Source organism: Raphanus sativus, chromosome 5, assembly GCF_000801105.2.
Source record: "Raphanus sativus cultivar WK10039 chromosome 5, ASM80110v3, whole genome shotgun sequence".
NCBI classification, from domain to species: Eukaryota; Viridiplantae; Streptophyta; class Magnoliopsida; order Brassicales; family Brassicaceae; genus Raphanus; species Raphanus sativus.
Window position 1 is genome coordinate 16,355,640 of NC_079515.1, and position 19,369 is coordinate 16,375,008.

At 29.7% G+C, this 19,369-nt stretch overlaps 2 long non-coding RNA genes across 3 annotated transcripts; both read right to left on the reverse strand.

Annotated features, from left to right (window-relative positions):
* Positions 1-9,990: 9,990 nt before the first annotated feature.
* On the reverse strand, positions 9,991-11,652 carry LOC108829531 (uncharacterized). 2 transcript variants are annotated; one of them, XR_001945998.2, is made up of 5 exons: positions 11,461-11,652; positions 11,250-11,377; positions 10,919-11,097; positions 10,755-10,794; positions 9,991-10,371 (listed from the first exon to the last, which is right to left on the reverse strand). It is a non-coding gene; the product is annotated as an uncharacterized LOC108829531 (long non-coding RNA). The 2 variants fall into 2 exon arrangements; XR_001945999.2 differs by having other exon boundaries at positions 11,250-11,391.
* A 2,725-nt stretch (positions 11,653-14,377) lies between these two features.
* LOC130512670 (uncharacterized) lies at positions 14,378-15,605 on the reverse strand. The gene is made up of 5 exons (XR_008946238.1): positions 15,425-15,605; positions 15,072-15,291; positions 14,863-14,957; positions 14,685-14,769; positions 14,378-14,606 (listed from the first exon to the last, which is right to left on the reverse strand). It is a non-coding gene; the product is annotated as an uncharacterized LOC130512670 (long non-coding RNA).
* Positions 15,606-19,369: the final 3,764 nt, after the last annotated feature.

Genomic DNA, 19,369 nt, shown 5'->3' on the forward strand with positions numbered 1-19,369 from the left:
TGGCTTGGGTAATGTTGAATTCGAGTCAGTATTTAATTAGTTTTTTATAACACACAAATAAACTCAATTAGAAATAATTTGGATTCAATTCGGGTTTTAAATAAAAAAATCCTGAAAAATGCCCAAAAGCCCAAGAAAAAACCAAAAAAAAAAAATCAAGTAATTCATCTAATTCAAAGTTTTGGATATTATTATTATATATAAATTATTATTATATATAAGTTAGTATTTTATTATATTAATATTCGGATACTTGTTTACTTTTCGGTTCGATTTTAGTTTTTTGAGTTCACAGAAATAAGAATTCGGATTTTTGTAAATTTCTATTTAATTTTAGTTCTGGTTCTTTTGGTTCAGTTTCAGTTTACTTTTCAAGTTTCGGATAATATTTCCATGATTAACGTCTTATTAGTTTTCTTATCTGTGTTTTAATATCTATCTTACTAAAACATGATCATTCTTATTATTATCCTTAGAATAACTTATAATATTACTTTTATTCTATCTTTCTTTAAAAGGATTTTTGGTCCCTTGAATATAATTTTATCATTTGTAAAATGATTCAACAAAATAATTTATGTCCTAAATCATTTTATCATTTGTAAACTGATTCTTTCGCAAACACCTGAATCTAAAAGTTTAATCTTTGTTATATAATAACACCGAGATCCGTGAGATTAGTTGTTATTAATAAGGAAAATTGCCAAAAGAAAACAAAAAACTAGGTTGCTGTTTCTTCGGTATAAAACTATTTTTGTCCATTTTTTTCTTTTTACCTTTTGCATTTCTTAAAACTAATAAAATAAATAATTTTGTGAATCAAAAAAATTATTAAAAATATAAAAAATTAATAAAACACTCATATACACAAGCTGGTAATTTTTTTTTGTTCAAAAACTTGATAAATAATATAATTTTTAAAAATATGTTGTACTAAAAGTAGAATGCGTCTTCTACGAAAAAATGGTATAGTAGAAAACGATTTCTAAAATAAATATGTTCATCTACTTCTTTTACAACGTCCATTCTACTATTTACTAAATTTCTAAATAAGAGGAATGTGCATTCTACTAATTGTAAAGGTATTCACTTTCCTTCCGAATGGATCTTCTACTTTTATAAACTATTCTAAATTTCGGGGAATGTGTTTTCTACAATGTACTCTTTACGTTTACTCAAAGTAGAAAGTGTATTCATGATTTTATCATTCTTCTAAACTCTTAGAAGGTGCATTCTACGGATAAAAATACCTGATTTTTCCAAAAATTAATGACATTTTAGTTAAGGAAATATTCTAAAAAATCTCCTAAAAATATTATAACTTCCTAAAACGTGTTATGGTCAATTTTACTTGTGAAAATCTCCTAAAATATCTCCATAGTTTGTCTTGTGATTTTCACAAAATCTTGTTCTATTTTTTTTTAAGTTTAATAAAACTTAAAAATTTACAAACGTTTTAAGCTTTTTATAAGAAAAGACTTTGTAAACGTTTTTTAATTTTTATAAAGTTTATTTAAAGTTTCTTTAGTAAATTTTTTTGTAAAGTTTATTTTTATTTTTATAAAGTTTATAAAGTTCACTTTTATTAAACTTTTATTAAAAAAGTTTTAAAAATTAAAAAAAAGTTTTATTTTTATTAAAAAGTTTGATAAAATTAAAAGGTTTACAAACGTTTTTAAACTTTTTATAAAAATAAAACTTTGCAACATATTTTGCATAAAGTTTGTTTAAAGTTTTTTATTAAAAAAAATTGTAAAGTTTTACTTTTATTTTTTTAAAGTTCACAATTTATTTTATTAAAGTTTTATAAAAACATTTTAAACTTTTTTATAAAATAAAATTTATAAAACGTTTTTTGTAAATTTTATTTAATGATTTTTATTAAAACAATTTTGTAATTTTTTTATTTTATAAATTTTACGAATTTTGTTTTTATTAAAAACTTTTTTAAAATTTTTTTTTTCCTTTTAAAATGTTTTTAGTTAATTTTTAAAAAAGTATATTAGTTTAATGTCTTTAATTAGATTAATCATTGATCATTTTTGGAATTATGAAAAATATTATACTAAAAAGACAATTAAATGATGATTTTATATCATGTGAACTACAATGCTAAATTTTTGTTCTTTGCTATATAATAACACCAGGGGTCGTGTTCCGCGCAAGCGCCGGGACGTAGTCAACTGCAAGCATTGTGCTATTTTGTAAGTCAAAGTTACACGTATTGTTGAAGGATGGAAGACTATGAAGGTGCGTTTGTTTTTTGATCGAGGCTGTTATGTGTTTTTGTTATCCTTTCTCTCTGCTTTATCGAACTCTTGTGTCTTCCTTCTTCTTCAAAGATTGTTAGGATTGGCTGTTTTTGGTTTCTGAACTATACGTAATGGTTAATCATAATTTGGTATTCAAAAATGTACTGACATGGCTTAGAAGACCATGGAAGCGAACGCAACCCGAGTAGAATGGGTTGCATTTTGATTCTGAATGCACTAAATAACGGCAACCCTTTTTAACATCTATCTTATTAAGAGAGAAGTACCCAATAAAAAATACCCCTTAATTTTCAGTTTTATTTACAATGGCATGCCACTGAGAATTAACTAAGTTTCCTATTTTAATGCTTGTCTTTTTCAGTTTATTTCATGCGTTTTCCAAAATTATTGTTGTCTTTTCTGATTTAGATTTCTTAATTATTGTTGTCTTTTCTGATTAATAAATGTATTTTCCTAATTTGAATTTAAATAATAGATTTAAAACATTTAATATTTTTTCTAATTTAAATAATAAATTTCCTTAATCGTATATTAACCAAAATCGATTTCTCTATATATTTTGTATTAACTTATTAAATATTAAAATCACATAAGATAATCAATTTATATAACTTATAAATATAATATAAAATAATTTATTCATATATTATTAGTATAATGGTTTCAAAATATAAGTTCAATTAGTTATAAATATTGGATTTTTTATATGATATACTGTGATATAATAGACAATTAAAATCATAAAATATAATTATTTAACATAATAAATTAAAAAAATATTTTTTAAAAATGTAATATTAACAATAATTTTATAGAGTTTAATGTACATATATATATTATATCATTAGTACACAGAAAAAATTAAAGTGAAAAAAATATTTATACAGTTACGGGTCGAATCTATAAATAAATAACAACAGCGCAAGATTATTTTCTTTAATAAATTTATTTTAATAGAAATTATAGTTCTAAATATGTTTATATATTTTATATTTTATAAATTTATTTTATTTGTTTATAAGAGATGCTAAGATTTTAGAATTAAAAAAATATGACCCGCTTTTATATTATTTTAGTTAGAAAATTTAAATTTTATATCTGAATATTTAATTAAATTTTTAATTTTAACTTTTTGTTATTACTACCAAAATTTATTTTTAGTCTAAAATTTATGTCTAAAATATCGTAAATTCATCATTTAATATAAACAAAAAAACTAAAAATATAAAATAAACACCCGTCCGGTCGGACGGGTCAATGTCTAGTTATTTAATAAAAACAGTTGTTCTCCAGACAGTCTCCAGAGATACTTGACTGTGAATGGTTTTTTTAAAAACAGTTGTTCTCCGTATGGCTTAAAAAAAACTGATTGCATGGAAATTAATAACTCCAGACTTAATTTTTGATGACAAATATTACAATAGTGATCTTATGGATTGAAAATATAATTATATCTCTAGCAAATATAAACTTGTTTAATGTTAAGTTGGAAACTAATTTAGTTTATGCCTATGAATTTGTTTGTCATCTGAAACATAAAGTGGTGAAAGATCTAACTAACTTTATAGTTTGGGGTAGATTTGAATTGTATAGCCAAAAATGAGTTTAAGATTTAGATTCATGAACCTTTGACTAATTATCTCCATATAATTTCCTTGTCATCACTTGTGTAGAAATAAATCGTAAAAAATGTTGGAAAATATGTCTACGATTAGTCTCAAATTCTATGTACCTTTAGAATTTCAAATAAAAATTATATGATGTGTTCCTCTTTTAAAAAGCAACACCATCGAGTTAAAGAAAAAGTGAAATACAGAAACATCATAGTCTTAGATTTATATAAGTGAAGCAATGTTATTATTATAATTTTCTGGTAACGATAAAGTAGTGTTAAATATAAATGTATGATTTCATTAAAATATTAGTTAAATCAGGCCATGTCTCAAATTTCTTGTTTAATTTTAGAAATCATTTGTCTTGTATATTTTATGATAAAGATTGCAATAATATGATCAGGATTTGTAAAATCTTTAAAGTGGTCAAAGTTAACTAAATGTTACTAAACATACAAATGTAGACATGTTATATTAGATTTGTAAATTGTCAAAAGTTTTGATATGATAAACCAAAATTAAGTTTAATATAATATATAAAATAGAGTTATTTTTTAATCCACCTTGAGACTTGTATCAAATCTCCCATATGATCGACAGAGTTTAAAGATCATTTTATAAAATATTAAATTGAGATCTGTTGTATAATGAACGGGAAAGCTTAGTATTTCATCGACTCAAAAACCGTCGTATATATACATGGTTCATATAGTTATCCTAACTATAAGATAAACACCAATACTAGAGATAGATAATGATAAAGAAATATGTCGATCATATATATCGGTACATAACACTCCCCCTTGATCGACACATTCGGTTCAGAGTTCATTCATGCTTTTGATGTTGCCTCATTAAAACCTTTCCAGGAAAACCCAGTGGGACAAAACCTTGGATAAGGAAAAAGAGTACAGCACATGAAACTCCCCCTGATGAATGCATCACTGAAGATCTTTGGACGATGCATTCCTATCTGGTCGATGAGCTTCTTGTAATACTTTGTAATTTCGATGGCCTTCTGGAACTTCATTTGGACATGGTCAAGACGTGCTCCTTTGATGCTGACCACTCGACAATGGCATCATATTCTGGTCGGATGGATGATACTCATTAGTACTCGGATAGTACTCGACCAGTACTTGAATGTACCTCTATCCTGCGATTAAATCTTTCTCGCAGGTCATCTCATGTCCCACGGTTCCTCTAGTCTCATGGCTTTGCCATACCGTGGACACTTTCATTTTATTATTGACTCAGACATTCTTCTGGTCACTATCTCTGGATGATGTTTCATGACTTCTTTCATTTTGTCGTGGATAATGCTACGTTTTTGAAAATATACATGTTAAGTCATGGACCTTGTCATCACACGCCAATATACTCATATATGGCTTAAGGTATTGCAGCCTGATATGATGATATGGTCCGGATATGATACTGATTATATGGTGTGGTCCACCTTATACTTTGGTGGAACTTGGTCGGACCATAAAACTCGACCACTCTTATGATGATTGGTTCCTTTCTTTCTTTACTGATGTATAGACATTCATTAGTCCCATATACTTCATTTGGTACTTGACCACACGTTTTATGATACTACCATATGCTGGTCGATCTTTCCATTAGCTGCATTCTATATGCTGGTCGATCTGGTCGGTTCATAATGATACATCAATCAATTCACAAGTATACACTCGGATTTATTTGGCTAATTGTGCAGCAATGGTTTATAATTTGCCTGAACCAATTCACCACACTACTTTTGGTTATTCTTATGGACGATTGGGAAGTATGGAGCCGGATGGTATTTGGCATGAGAATTAATGGTTCTCTTTGCCTTCTCCTGCGACCATCTCACATTACACCATGTAATTGTGGCGTGCTGATCTCAACTCTTACACGGCTATGATTTCTAGTCCCATCACATTCTGTCCAAAATCAATCGATAACTTGTATCATTGAAATCATTGAACCATTGAACCTCTCTTTAGGTTGGTTTGATATAAACATAAACACAAGGAATTATAATATCCTCTATAAGGATCTATAGACTGATTGTACTAAGTATTTTCTTAGTCTTTCATATCACTTGCAGCTGCTTTGTTTTCAGTCCATGAATAGCTTAGGAACAAAACTATTCTATGAAAATTTATTTTCTCATCTTTTTGATACTTTTATCATTTCTTTATCCAGTGATCAATATGCTACTTACTACATTTCTTTCTTACTTATATCCAGACTTTTTCGAATTTGTAGTAGCATCCACCACATAGGAGTATATCTCCTTATAATCTGTTCCTTTGGTCTCTGTGAGTATCCTTGTGTAATCAAGCCATTCCTTGAATGCTTCAAATAGGAATATGAACACATTAGTCCATGTCTCACGATTTCTTTTCTTTTCCCACACATGACCTATTTTTCACTGGTTTTATCTTATGAGATGGTGTTTCTATATATATGGCCAATACACCCATCTCTTTTATAAATCCCTATGGTTTCAAACTTTCAATCTATGAATGCATTCTTGTATTCTCGTGGGTTCTGATCCTCGCTTATATCTTTTAAAACTCAAGTGCTATTTCCTTATGCATCTTTATCTTTTATGTGTCGACACTTCTTTTATAGTGTTCCATTGTGTTCCAGACATGAACTAATCAATTAGAGATTTCATTCTTACTAAGAATCTTCATTTACCTTGCAGTTTGGCGTCCCAAACTACATGGTCTGGTACCTTAGATGTTAGCTGCGCAGCCTTATCTCAATGTCTGGTCTGGTTTCCCTTATGACCTCGAATATGTCATTTCTATGCACCTTTCTTTTCATTTTCCGAGGTTTCTTATCTTATGGAACATATTTGTCTATCTTTAGACTCTATAGCAACTTGATTATGTCTCTTTTAGGACATTAATTTCGTGGTCCTTAAGCTGGTATGACTTAGTCATTCTTTTTCTTTTCTTTTCGGGTCTAATATGTCTGGCATTCTTTTAGCTAGCTTTGTATGATCTTTCTTTGGACGTCTTAAATCATATTCTCTGGTCCGAGGGTCTTGCCAAGACAAGGATGGTTAATACCATTCCATTTCTTTATACTTGTACCAGCTTATTTCTTTCTCCCCCTGATGTTGGATAGTCGGATTTAATCATGCAATCCGTAAACCTGGCCTTAATCTGATCACCCATATTTGGCTCAAGGTTTCTTATAAAATTGTGGGAGAAAGCATTCTCATATCCAACATATATTCCCAATCTTATCTCATCTTCTTATGAGGTTCCATCCTAGACGGCACATATTATTGTGGTGGTCTATACATAATCTCTTAAGATGGTCTATGTCTGGATCATGACCCTTTATCATTCTTAGATGGGAATATCTATGTTCACTTTATATGGCCTGATGCATATTTTTATTACATGTAAATCTATGTGTTCCCAAGCATTAGCTAGTGATCTTTGTATCCCAAAGAATTCGGCCAAGTTCTATCATGGTCATAGACCATGTCACTCGGATTTTTAGTGTTGTTCATGGACCACGGGAGTGTCATTTCTCCCCCTCATGAACATGCTATAAATCTTTTAGATGCTTGGAACATTATAGCCTATTGAGTTTCCCTTGTGTACATGTTACACAACGTGAGATTCTATGGGATAACTTTTTGTGCCTTTTTCGATATCAATCTTTGCATCAATTTTAAAGACCTGGATGGCTAGTCCAGTCATGCCATAAAGTGTATAAAATTTCGTGGTCAACCTATCTGGTTACCTAGGCATTTTGCCTTTATCATACTGATCTTTTAGCATAGTTCAGATCAGTCGAGAGTACAGTCTCGACCATTTTCTATGCGTTGGGCAATTTTTATTTATAACTAGGGTTGGCCTGCCCTACGGGCAGGAAGTTATAATAAAAAGTATTTTATATAAATTTATGTTAATTTTATAAATAGTTAAAAAGCATTGTAGATTAAAACAATATTATAAACAAATGAATAATAAACAGAATTCTGAGATCATATTGAGTCTTTTTCGAATTCTTTTTTTAAAATAGAAAATTATTTTTGAAATTTGTTTTTCAAAAATTTTAAAGTACTTATTAGAATCCTAAACTTCACATTCAAAAAACCCTATCTTACCGCACAACTTTAAATTCTAAATCTATATTAGTTAATTCTAGGTTTATAAATGTTTTTTACCTTTCATTAAAAATGACATTACCGTTCAACTATAAATCCTAAGTCTAGATTAGTTAACCTAAAATTTGTAAATGTTTTTTTATCCTTCATTAAAAATGATAGTAAAAATGGTTAGTGTAAACATGAAAAATGGTACGATGAATGTAGTATTTTAAACAATTTTCCCTAGATATTACTTACTTTTTTGTCTTATTGGTTATGTTTATGAAATTTGTTTGATAACAAAAAAAATTTTGTTAGAAATTTTTCTCCTGCTATTTTAAAATATTGTTTTAAATTACTATTTTATAAATTAATAAAATAATATATTTCTATACATTAATATATATAGTATTGTACCACCTCACATCAAATAATTTTTTTTGTCAACTTGCATATCAAATAATAATAATATACTAGATGATAATCCGCGCCATGCGTGGAGTGAGTTTTTTAAAATGTGTTGTATTGAAATATTACAATTAGAATGCATCATGTTATCAAATTTTTTTTTTACATTTGATTTGGGGTGGACATTCGGATACCATTTGGTTCAGTTTAGTTTGGTTCGGTTCAGTTATATTTCGATTTTTTGTGAGTTCGATCCGGTTCGGATCTGCGGGTTCGGTTTGGATTTAGACTCAGATAACTCATTTTATTTTAAAAAAAAATAAAATTCGTATATACTTTAAATTTCTCAAAATATAAAAATAAAAAATTATTTATAACATATAAATGTGTATAATGCAAGCTAAAATACTTAAACTTAACATAAAATTTGGTTAGCTTCAATATTCGGATAAGAAATCAATAGATATTTGAAGTATTGGTATTTTGAATATCATTTAACTATTTTAATCATGTATTTTTAACTATTTGTAAATATTTTCAAGTATTTTGGACAACTTAATAACATTTTATATATTTTAAATATTCTTTTAGATATTAAATTCTAAATTTTTTTAATATATTTAAGTATATAAATCTGGTTTCGATATATTCGATATCCGAAATATTTCGTTTAGGATCATGTTCTGTTCTAAAAAAATATCATCTTAATAACATCTTACAATTTTTGGTAATTTATAGACGTTTTAAAAAATTCAAAATATTACATATATGAAAAATCTATTTTTTAAAATATGTTAAGTGTTTTTTTATAATATTAATTAAAATAAAATGTAGAGGATACAATTTTTTTATCAAATATTTTTGATTTGTAATCATTAATTATCATATATACGTTAATCATATTAGGTAATTTCGTATCTTTTATTTAAAGAAATAAACTTACGTAGCTTTTATTTAAGGAAATAATTTAAGACTATTAATTAATATGATAATTAGTTTAATAAAAAGTATAATATATATTTATATGGACCAACATATTTTTCTAATGATTTCTGAGAATCATCCTAGTGATGACACGTGGCTACAAAACATGTTGTAATGTTCCAGGATTAATATATAGGAGATTCAAAGTAGCTAGAGTACAGCAAAACATAACTACACAATAAAGAATTATAATGTAATGTAACCATTAACAATTCGGGAATCAAGATGAACCCAACCTGGTATTTTTGATTATTTTGTGTTATTGAAGGCACTTTCATGTCATTGGTTCGGACAAAAGAAGTCTTTTTGTCGCAGCAAACAAAAACTCTTATCATTTTCTGAAAATATAGCCATTACTTCTGCCTCTTAACTATTTGGCATGTGATATGAATATGAGAAAAATAGTCATCCAACAAAAAAAGATATAAGACTAAAACATTTTAACTAAAGCATAAGAAAGAAAAATGTATACTTGGTAATTTATTCGCCTAGAATGACTTTCATGTCAAAGTGTCGCATGAGGATTATCAAGCAAGATTCAGATTAGAATAAGATCCATGAACCATAAAAGCACCCTACCAATCTATGAAAAGACAGTGAAGACTCATAGAATCATTACGATTATATTATTTACTCAAATCAACGCTCGAAACAAATTATCCCTGACTGTATTTGCTGAATTTGAAGCTCATGTTTTTATTTTAAATGGAACGACATGATAAATACAACACTTTATTTAAGAAACATTGATGTGTTAGCATGATTCAAATAGGAAATACTGAGTTCAGAGCTCTGTTATCTTCGCTTATTCCATGCGTGCTTTCTCTGCCATCTACAAAGATGCTCGAACCGGAGGCTTCTTAGTGTATCGATCGCTTGGATCTGCTCAGGTTGTCGGTGCTCCCTCAAGAGTACTACCACCAACGTCGACCTTAGCAGAGTCTGAGTTCATTCCAAGCATATCATCGTTATCATTGCCAGTCTGATCAAACCAAGTGTCTTAAATTATTTCATACTATGGAAAGAAGCAGAATGAAATATGCATCAAACATCATATTCGTAATAGTATACTATACAAAACTAAGCAGACGGATTGACAAAAAAAAAGTTTCCTTGAAACTAAAACAAAACAATAAAAAAGACCAAAGTGAATCAAAAATAAGAAAAATGAAACATTACATTGTTGGAAATAACAATTACCATTTATATGTGGAAGCATATTTACACTGCAGATGAAGACTCGAACATTAACTTTTCTTGTAATTAATTATCTTATGATCATATATAAAACAATATATTCATCACTCAGCAGCAAGAATTGAAGCGAAAAACACAACACAAACTTGAAAATATCAAAGTTAATACCTTTGGTTGCAGGAAGGCCAGGGAGATGATGCTCCATAAACTGAAAACGACGTAGAGACTTAATGACTTTATGATGATTTAAAAACAAAAATATCATTAACCAAATTAACTAAAGTTAAAAGGTATCTAAAGCTAAGAAAACAAAGTGTTTAGAGTCTACATACCGGAGGACACCAACAACAATAAGCATTAGCGTTGTTGCATGACACGCAAGTAAAGGCTGCTACAGTCCGTTGAAGCTCCGTGGTCCACCTGGAGCAAGAGACGTAACAACACCCTTTGTCCATCTTCATGTCGGTGGAGAAAGAAGGTTGACATTCACGTCGACTGGCATGAGTGTTAACTGCAACACGTGTAAAGAAAGCATAATCAACAAACGGGTCCAAGATTTATCATTCAAAAGAGTTTGAATAAGGATCTAAATGGACCAGCTTCGGATATTTATGAGATTAAAAGCCAGAAATAGTTTAAAATGTAGGTTTAAGAACGGAATACCCCAGCATCTAGGAGGATCCTGTCAACTCCAGTTTCTGGTTTCCCAGAATCTGAGCAGCCGCAAGGAAGTGGAAGAACAACGTCCTCATCTCAAATCAGTAAGTGGAACAAACTGCTTGGCCATTATACTGATAAAGAAATCCTGTTGGAATTCTTAAGTTTTGCTGTTTAAACATATTGATAAGATGATTGTAAAAGGAAGAATACTGACCTATTTATACTCGCAGATACACCGAATCCAAAGGCGAAGTAAGCATTCAAAGGCTAAATCGTGGTTGAAGACTTAATAGAGATTAAATACGAAGAAGAAAAGCGTTTCAGAGATGATGAAGATGAGAAGTCGCCGTACAACAACGAAGAAGGAGACGATGGTGAGTTGTTTAGGGTTTACCTTATTTACTGTTACGGACCTTTCTTAAAATCAAGTGTAACCCATTAATTTCGCAGCCCATACACACAGCATCAAATAACATAAAACGAAAAAGCCCAAATGATGCGACTTAATGATACGCAGAGTTTCATTTAATCCGACGTGTCAGTTTTATGGAGTCCGAATTTATGACCTGGCATCCCATGTGGACACTCCAGGAGAGATTGAAACTCTTTTTTATATGTAAAGATTTAGAAACCATTCATTTTCAAAATTTTATAACTCAAATGGGTCTTTTATTTGGGTGAATAATTCATGCCCCCTTTAAGCAATGCCTTTGGTCGGATGATTTTAATTATTATACTCATTTATCAATCAACAAATTATCAAGCAAATCAAACAAGATAATATAAAACTAAAACAACTCTTATAATAAAATTGTAAATGATAAACAAATCAAAACATAAATCAAGCCGGCAATTCTCTTTATTATTCTGGACGTGGCTTCTTTGGATTCATCCTTATTCTCTCCAGCCTTATTGGCTTCAGGAAGTCTCATCTCACTGGTTTTCTTTAGTATCTCATTATTCTTCTCAGCTTGTACTAGATACGAGATCAAATTCGTATAAGTGGTGAAACCTTTTTTTCTGTATGTATATTGTAACAATAGATCCCTTGGATCAGCTGTGAGGAATGTCTTTTCCAGTAAATCTTCCTCTGTTACCTCTTCACCACATAGTTTCAATTTAGAAACGATTTTGATTAGAGCTAAGTTATATTCATCTACGGACTTAAAGTCCCGAAATCTGAGATTTATCCACTCATGCCTAGCCTTTGGTAATAACACTATTGTGTATCTGGATTTTAACTATGTCCAAAGGTCTAGAGGGTTTTCAATATTTAGATACTGATCTTTGAGATCCTCAGTGAGATGTTGGTGAATAATTGTTAATGGCCCATATTTTTCATTTTCAGTTACATACTCGCCTTTGATGATACATCTGTCAAGTCCTCTTATCTTCACGACACTTGCAGTGTTCATGACCCATTTTAAATAATTATCTCCAGAGAGATTAAGGGCTGGATAATCCAAATTTGGCATCTGAAAATATAGATTTTAGAGTCTTATTATTTGACTTATAATCAGATTCAAACAATGCATTTTGGTTTCTTTCAACCTTTTATTTATGCAATGTGATTTGGTTTCTTTCAACCTCTAAATTATATAATCTAATCCGATTTATTTTAGTCAATATAGCAATGCAACTTTGGTTTCTTTCAACCTTTAAATTTATGCAATGCAATCCGATTTTTCTTTCAATCTAGCAATCTAGAAAATTTCTATAATTTTTTTTTATCAATCCCTAATGATTCAAGTCAATTTCGACATTGATCAGGGAAATCATCTAGCAAGTAGACTAAAATTTAACAATTTCAATCGAAAACACCTATTTGCAATCAGATTTCATAAAAAAATAGGGTTTGTGTAATTCTCAATCCTAAGCAGTTCTAAACATCAAGAACAACTTTAAAAAAATTCAAACTAGACAATCAGATCAATATTCAAGTCGGAATCATAAAAAATTAGATGTTTTTGGATGAAAACCGATCTTGTTTATGTTTTAGGGGATTGATCGATTTCTAGGTTTAAGGATTCGATTTGATCATTCAGATCAAGGGGGTTTTGAGATTCAGAAACCATTGTGGTTTTGATTTTAATTGTAAAACAATCTCATATCGAACTTTTGGTTTAAGAGTTTCGATTTACTCATGGAAGGGTTTGGACCTATTAATCTTTGCTAGGGTTTGATTTGGGTTTTGCAAAATTTTAATGGTCATTCTTTTATCAATCAACCATGTTCGATTATGAGTTCTTTTAGGGTTTCAAAGTTTACCTTTAGAACTTTGAAGTGTAGATTTGGACCACCGAGAGCTGGAACAAGTCGGATCGCGAACTGCATGACCGGAACGGATCAGGAGCTGGTCGCGTGTCTTAGGTTGAGCAAAAACCTCTTGTATCTTTAGAAACCTTAATAAAAAACGAATCAAAACAATTTAGTATAGATAGATGAAGCAAATCGCAGAAAATAACAAAGTATAGAGAGAGGCTGCCGTTTAGGCTTTTGATTAGGGTTTTAGGGTAGTTGACGGGGCGGGTTGGAACGGAGCTTGAGGACGCGTTTGAGATCGGATTGATACGAGGTTTTCGGCGATGGATTCTTCACGTCAAGAGCTTCAATTTGATATATTACACGTCGTCTGAATCCTTACGGTTTGAGAGAACTAACGGTTTGAAGTCGTCTGATGAGTTTTAGAATTTCAGGGTTTTAGGTCACTTGACGGCGCGTCTTAGAATAGAGCGTGAGGGTGCGTCCGGAGTCAGATAGAGGCGAGGCCGACGGCGTTGGATTCGTCTCGTCAAGAGATTTAATTTGATATATTAATCGTCGTCTGGATCTGTACGGTTTGGGAGAACGATCTGTTTGAAGTGGCGCCGTCAATTAGGGTTTTTGAGGTAGCTCGGAATTTCAGAGTTTCGTGCTGATAACGTGTTGTATAATGAACGGGAAAGTTTAGTATTTCATCGACTCAAAAACCGTCGTATATATACATGGTTCATGTAGTTATCCTAACTATAAGATAAACACCAATACTAGAGATAGATAATGATAAAGAAATATGTCGATCATATATATCGGTACATAAGAAGATCAAGTTTGTTTTTGTGTTTGTGGGTTGTTTGTATATGTACATGGTGTACAGAAATATTAATCTTTTATAAATTTAATAGTTGCCTGCAATTGCAATCATCTATCATCATCTTAAACTTTGGTTCATATGTAATCATTTTCTAAGGAACACAAGAGTTCAACCTGTCACAAGAGTTCAACCCTTGTACTTAAATAAATGAATCATTTGTAGAAGGTTAAGGCGAAACTCAAGCACAGCGCTCTCCTCTTTTACATCCGGTACATCTTCAATGGAGACTGCAAGAATCTGGTTGTTAATTTCGATTCTCCTCTTCTTTTTTTTAAATGAGTGAACTTGGCTAAAGAATTAATCACCTTCTTCTTTCATCCGTCTTGTGAGATTTAAAAGTCTGATCATTTATCTCCCTGACCTCATCAATCATTTTGTTTTCTTCAGTTCCTTCAATAAACAAATCAGTAAGTATCAATGAAACTATACAAATCTTATAATCCCGCATGAACAAAAAAGGAAAAAGAAGAAAAAGGTGATTACAGAGTGTATGGAGCCAATTGAAGAGTAGATTCTTGAAGTTGAGTTCCTTGCTAATTTTACTTAATTATGATTGTAGCTTCTGTTTTGTCTCTCGACTAACAAAAGAGTATCTGTGGTGAGCTTAAACTCAATGTTGATACTTAACGATTCACACACCAATACAAACACACAAAATCCCAGATTAGAAAAAAGGATTGAACTTTTGTTACCTCGATAATGTACTGAGCAATGGCGGTGCGGTTGTTCAATGCAGACCACTGAAGAGCATAGTAGCCCAGACCATCAGGGTCAGAAACCGAGCAACCCTCACACTCAACCAATCTATGAAGCTTCTCTAAATCACCATAAGCCGTGGAACTGTGCACATCGTTCTTCAAACTCTTGTCTCACAATTAATCAGATAAAGTTCGAATATTTAAGAAGATGCAACTGAATGAAGAAACAGAAACAAAAGACTCACAATTACTCACACACACATAAACTCGGACACAACATCTGAACTAAAACCATCGAGAAAAGAAAAGTTTGAATTTTTAAGAAAACAGAGTAATGATGCCATTACCTCTTGCATTTCCTTGAGGATGACATCACGCTCTCGGTTAATCCTCTGCTCCTCGAATTTAGAATTCTGCAAGATATTATAAACTATTCTCATATTTTTGAATTCCCAAACTATAATCATCTTTTTGCCACATATTTAAATGTTCTTATCCTCTTCCGACTTTGCTACAACTAAATCTGCATTTAAATTTAGAATTAATATCAAAGCTCTAATTTAAATAAAAACAAAAAACAAAACAGAAGCATGAAAAAAAGTTTTTATATTCTTCCATATTTAGTGTTCATCAAATTAATATGTCTTCGATTGAACACAAATATATTTGTTTAAAGATAAAAAGAAAGTTGTAAAGAATTTCAACTAATTGTTGTCCATCAAATTTATAATTTTTACTTCAATTTAGTTACTGTTAAAATAAAGGAAAAATATCAAAAAAGACTAAGAAAATAAGAAGCCTCAGTTGAAGTAAATTTGTTACTTAATTACAGTTCAAGTGAATCAAGTGATTTACAAATTATAATTATAGTTCAAATCATGTAACAAATAGATATTCATGCGTCGTTATAAATATATACATATCTACATGTTTCAGTTTAATCGGTTATAAATCAAACCATATCCAAATCCTACGATTTTTATAAAATCACATTCATTTGGTTTGTATGGTATATACCAAAACAAAATCATATTATCGATTCTTTAATATCTTTTAATAATATAATTTTTTTTAAGAGAACTAAGATACAAAAATTGTTTTTCAAATATTTATTATTCATAATAATTAATTTTCATATACATGTTAATTTCGTAGTTTTTATTTATGGGCGAGATAGTTTTTTGTATATTATTTACCAATTCGATAGTTAGTTCAATAAAAAGTGTAATATAAGTTAAGATTGACCAACCTATTTTTCTAAGAATAATAAATTTTATATATAGTATATTTTTTACAGTTCTTTATTAAATGAGATTTCATAATGATCATTCATATCAGTTTATAACAAAATATTTAAATAATTGATAACAAAAAATTTCAATGTGTAAAAGTTAATAAGTTTATAATTTATAAATGTTCTTGAAAATTCATTGAAATTTTTGAAATTAAAATATTTATGTAATCTTATATGGCTTATAGTTTAATCTATATATATATATATATATATTTGTTTTATTATTAAATGATACTTTTTACTCATATGGTTTTAAAATCATGTGTATCTTTTTATAATAAAAATGTTAAACCATTGATCATTAATTTTTAACATAATAATTTTAATAGTTTTATTCATCTATTGTCGCTTTTTTAAATTCAAAATATAACATAAACGAAAAAATCTAAATTTTAATTTTATAGCTAATTTGATTGTTTAATTTATTTTAATAATATAAAATTAAACAAAAAATAATGGAGGAGATATAAATTGTTATCAAATTTTTATTATTAGAATCATTAATTGTCATATATATATTAGTCATTTATGGTAATTCTATAGTTTTATTAAGGAAAGAAAATAAAATAGTAATTATATATAGCGAAACAATCATAAATGATTCTTTCGTAGATATCTTATCATATCATCATATCATATAGTTTGACCAACGAATATATCTAGCGACATATAAAAATCGAATGTAAACATACTTGTTTTTCAATTGAATGTAATTGACTATCTAATTGATTGACACCTAAGCATGAGGTCTTTTTAGTTATTACAAAATTGAGATTACAATTTTCAAATGTTTGTCAATGAATGTCATTGCCGTATATTCAACATTTATTGAGTAAGATTACATATAAACTACTCCCTCCGTTTCATATTATTTGTCGTTCTAAGTCTTTGCACACAAATTAAGAAAATATTTAATTTTACATATTTCCAAAATAAAAATACTATTACCAATACACATCGACCAATATAAAAATATAATAGAGAATATTTTCAATAAATTTTGCATTGAAAACCGAAAACGACACTTATTTTGAAACGAAAATTTTGTTCTAGAACGACATATAATTTGAAACGGAGGGAGTATCAATTTGTGCAACCATAACTATACTAAGTCAAAATTTACTCTTCTTATAACTGTAGAAAGATGCAATTTACTCATATTATAAATATAGAAAGTTCAACAGGCTGATTTAATATTCTTTAAATTTGTTCAACCCACCATTAGCTATATATATATATATACATATATATATATATATATATATATATATTGTTCTTAACATAAACATTTATAACATTACATATTTGCTACATTTTGCTTAATCTCCTTTCCAAAATCATTTTTACTACGTAAATCACATTTAAGTTTTGATCTTTGCAAGCAAGTAATTTTGCTTAACATGCAAAACAATGTAAACTAAATATATCCGGATTATTCAATGGTTCAGCTATAATAATGTAAATTAAATAAATCATATATCCCTGTCAACCAATTGAAACCATTTCAATGAAGTAAAAGAAATACAAAATCAGTCAAAAGTATCATTGGAGCAGCAGTAGCCTTCGAGTCACTAAAATCATACAAAATCAAAATCCAAATCAAAATCAAATGGCCAGGGTTTTGAACCCATTTCAAGGGAGGAAAAAGTAACGTTATAAGAAAGTTGAATATAAATTGTTACGTTGTGTATTCTATTCAGATTGTTGCTTTTGATTTTGCATTATTAATTTGTTCTGTAGTGGTTTAGTGTACCGGTCTCTATCCCCTATATAATTGAGCCGCATCTATAAATAAACGAAACTGTAGTCAAATAGATGAAACAATAAAATAGATGAAACAATAAAGATTATGACGAATGGTAGTATTTTTTTGATTTTTTTACCTTCTAAGACACATTGTGTCTTTAGATTTACTCCTTTAGACACTTCCCACTTGGGAAGCACATTATCCATGTCTAAAGTCATTCTTATCCTCCATATTGACCACTCCACACTTCACTAACCGAACCCAAACTAACCATGGTTTCTATTATTTTATTCTTTTTTTATTTTTTGTCGGACAAACCCAAACATCACTTTACTCTCTGCTTCTCTCTATTTTCAAATCCGATACAATCCTCTTCTCCTCCAATCGCAAAACCCTAACCCCCTTCTGCCCAGAAATCGACGAATCGACGAATGGCGAAGAAGAAATCTAAGACTAACCAGAAGGAGTCGAAGAAGAATGCTGGTGCTTCTCAGGAACCAGATCCGCCGCTTACTTCATCAGGTTATATCGGATTTTCGGAAACTGTAGCGTTCACCTTTTTTGATTATTTCTTCGATTTTCGTCTCAAAGTTTCTAACTTTCTTATGTCTTTATCGGCTGTTTCAATCCCCATTACGATTTCTGGAACTTATTAGGTTTTTTTTCTTTCAAATTTAGGGTTCATTTTTTCGTCGGGTTTGTTTCTGGGTTTGTTTGAGCCCGCTTTTCAGTTACAAAATTCTAGGGTTTTTTCTCTTCCCACTTTTTGGAATTTGTCTGGGTTTCTCGAGTCCATGGGTTTTGTAGTTTTCTTATTCAAAGTTTTGATCTTTAGGGTCAAGAATTTGTGTCCTAAAAACAGATCCACATATACCAGTTCATGTCCATATCCACAATCAAATTTAACAGTTACTCTGATGTCCACATCCACAAACAAATAAGTTTTTGCAATGTGTCTGTTTCATAACCAGATGTTTCCTCTAAATTTGAGTCTCGCACAAGGGCAAGGACCTGGCTTTCTTAGACCTGAAGATGGCCATGGAAGAGGAAACATGTAAGTTAATTTCTTAGCTTGTGTTACTCTATGAGCCTGTGTGGTCGATCTTGTTATTGTGCTTCAACTGTTTTCTATTACAGCTTATGAAATCAATTCTTGTGTAAATTGTTTGCGTTTTCATCAATTCTTATATGTTTTTTGTTGTTGTAAGGTTTTCTATTGGGAGCCAGTTCAACAGCCAGCTCCATCGGCGT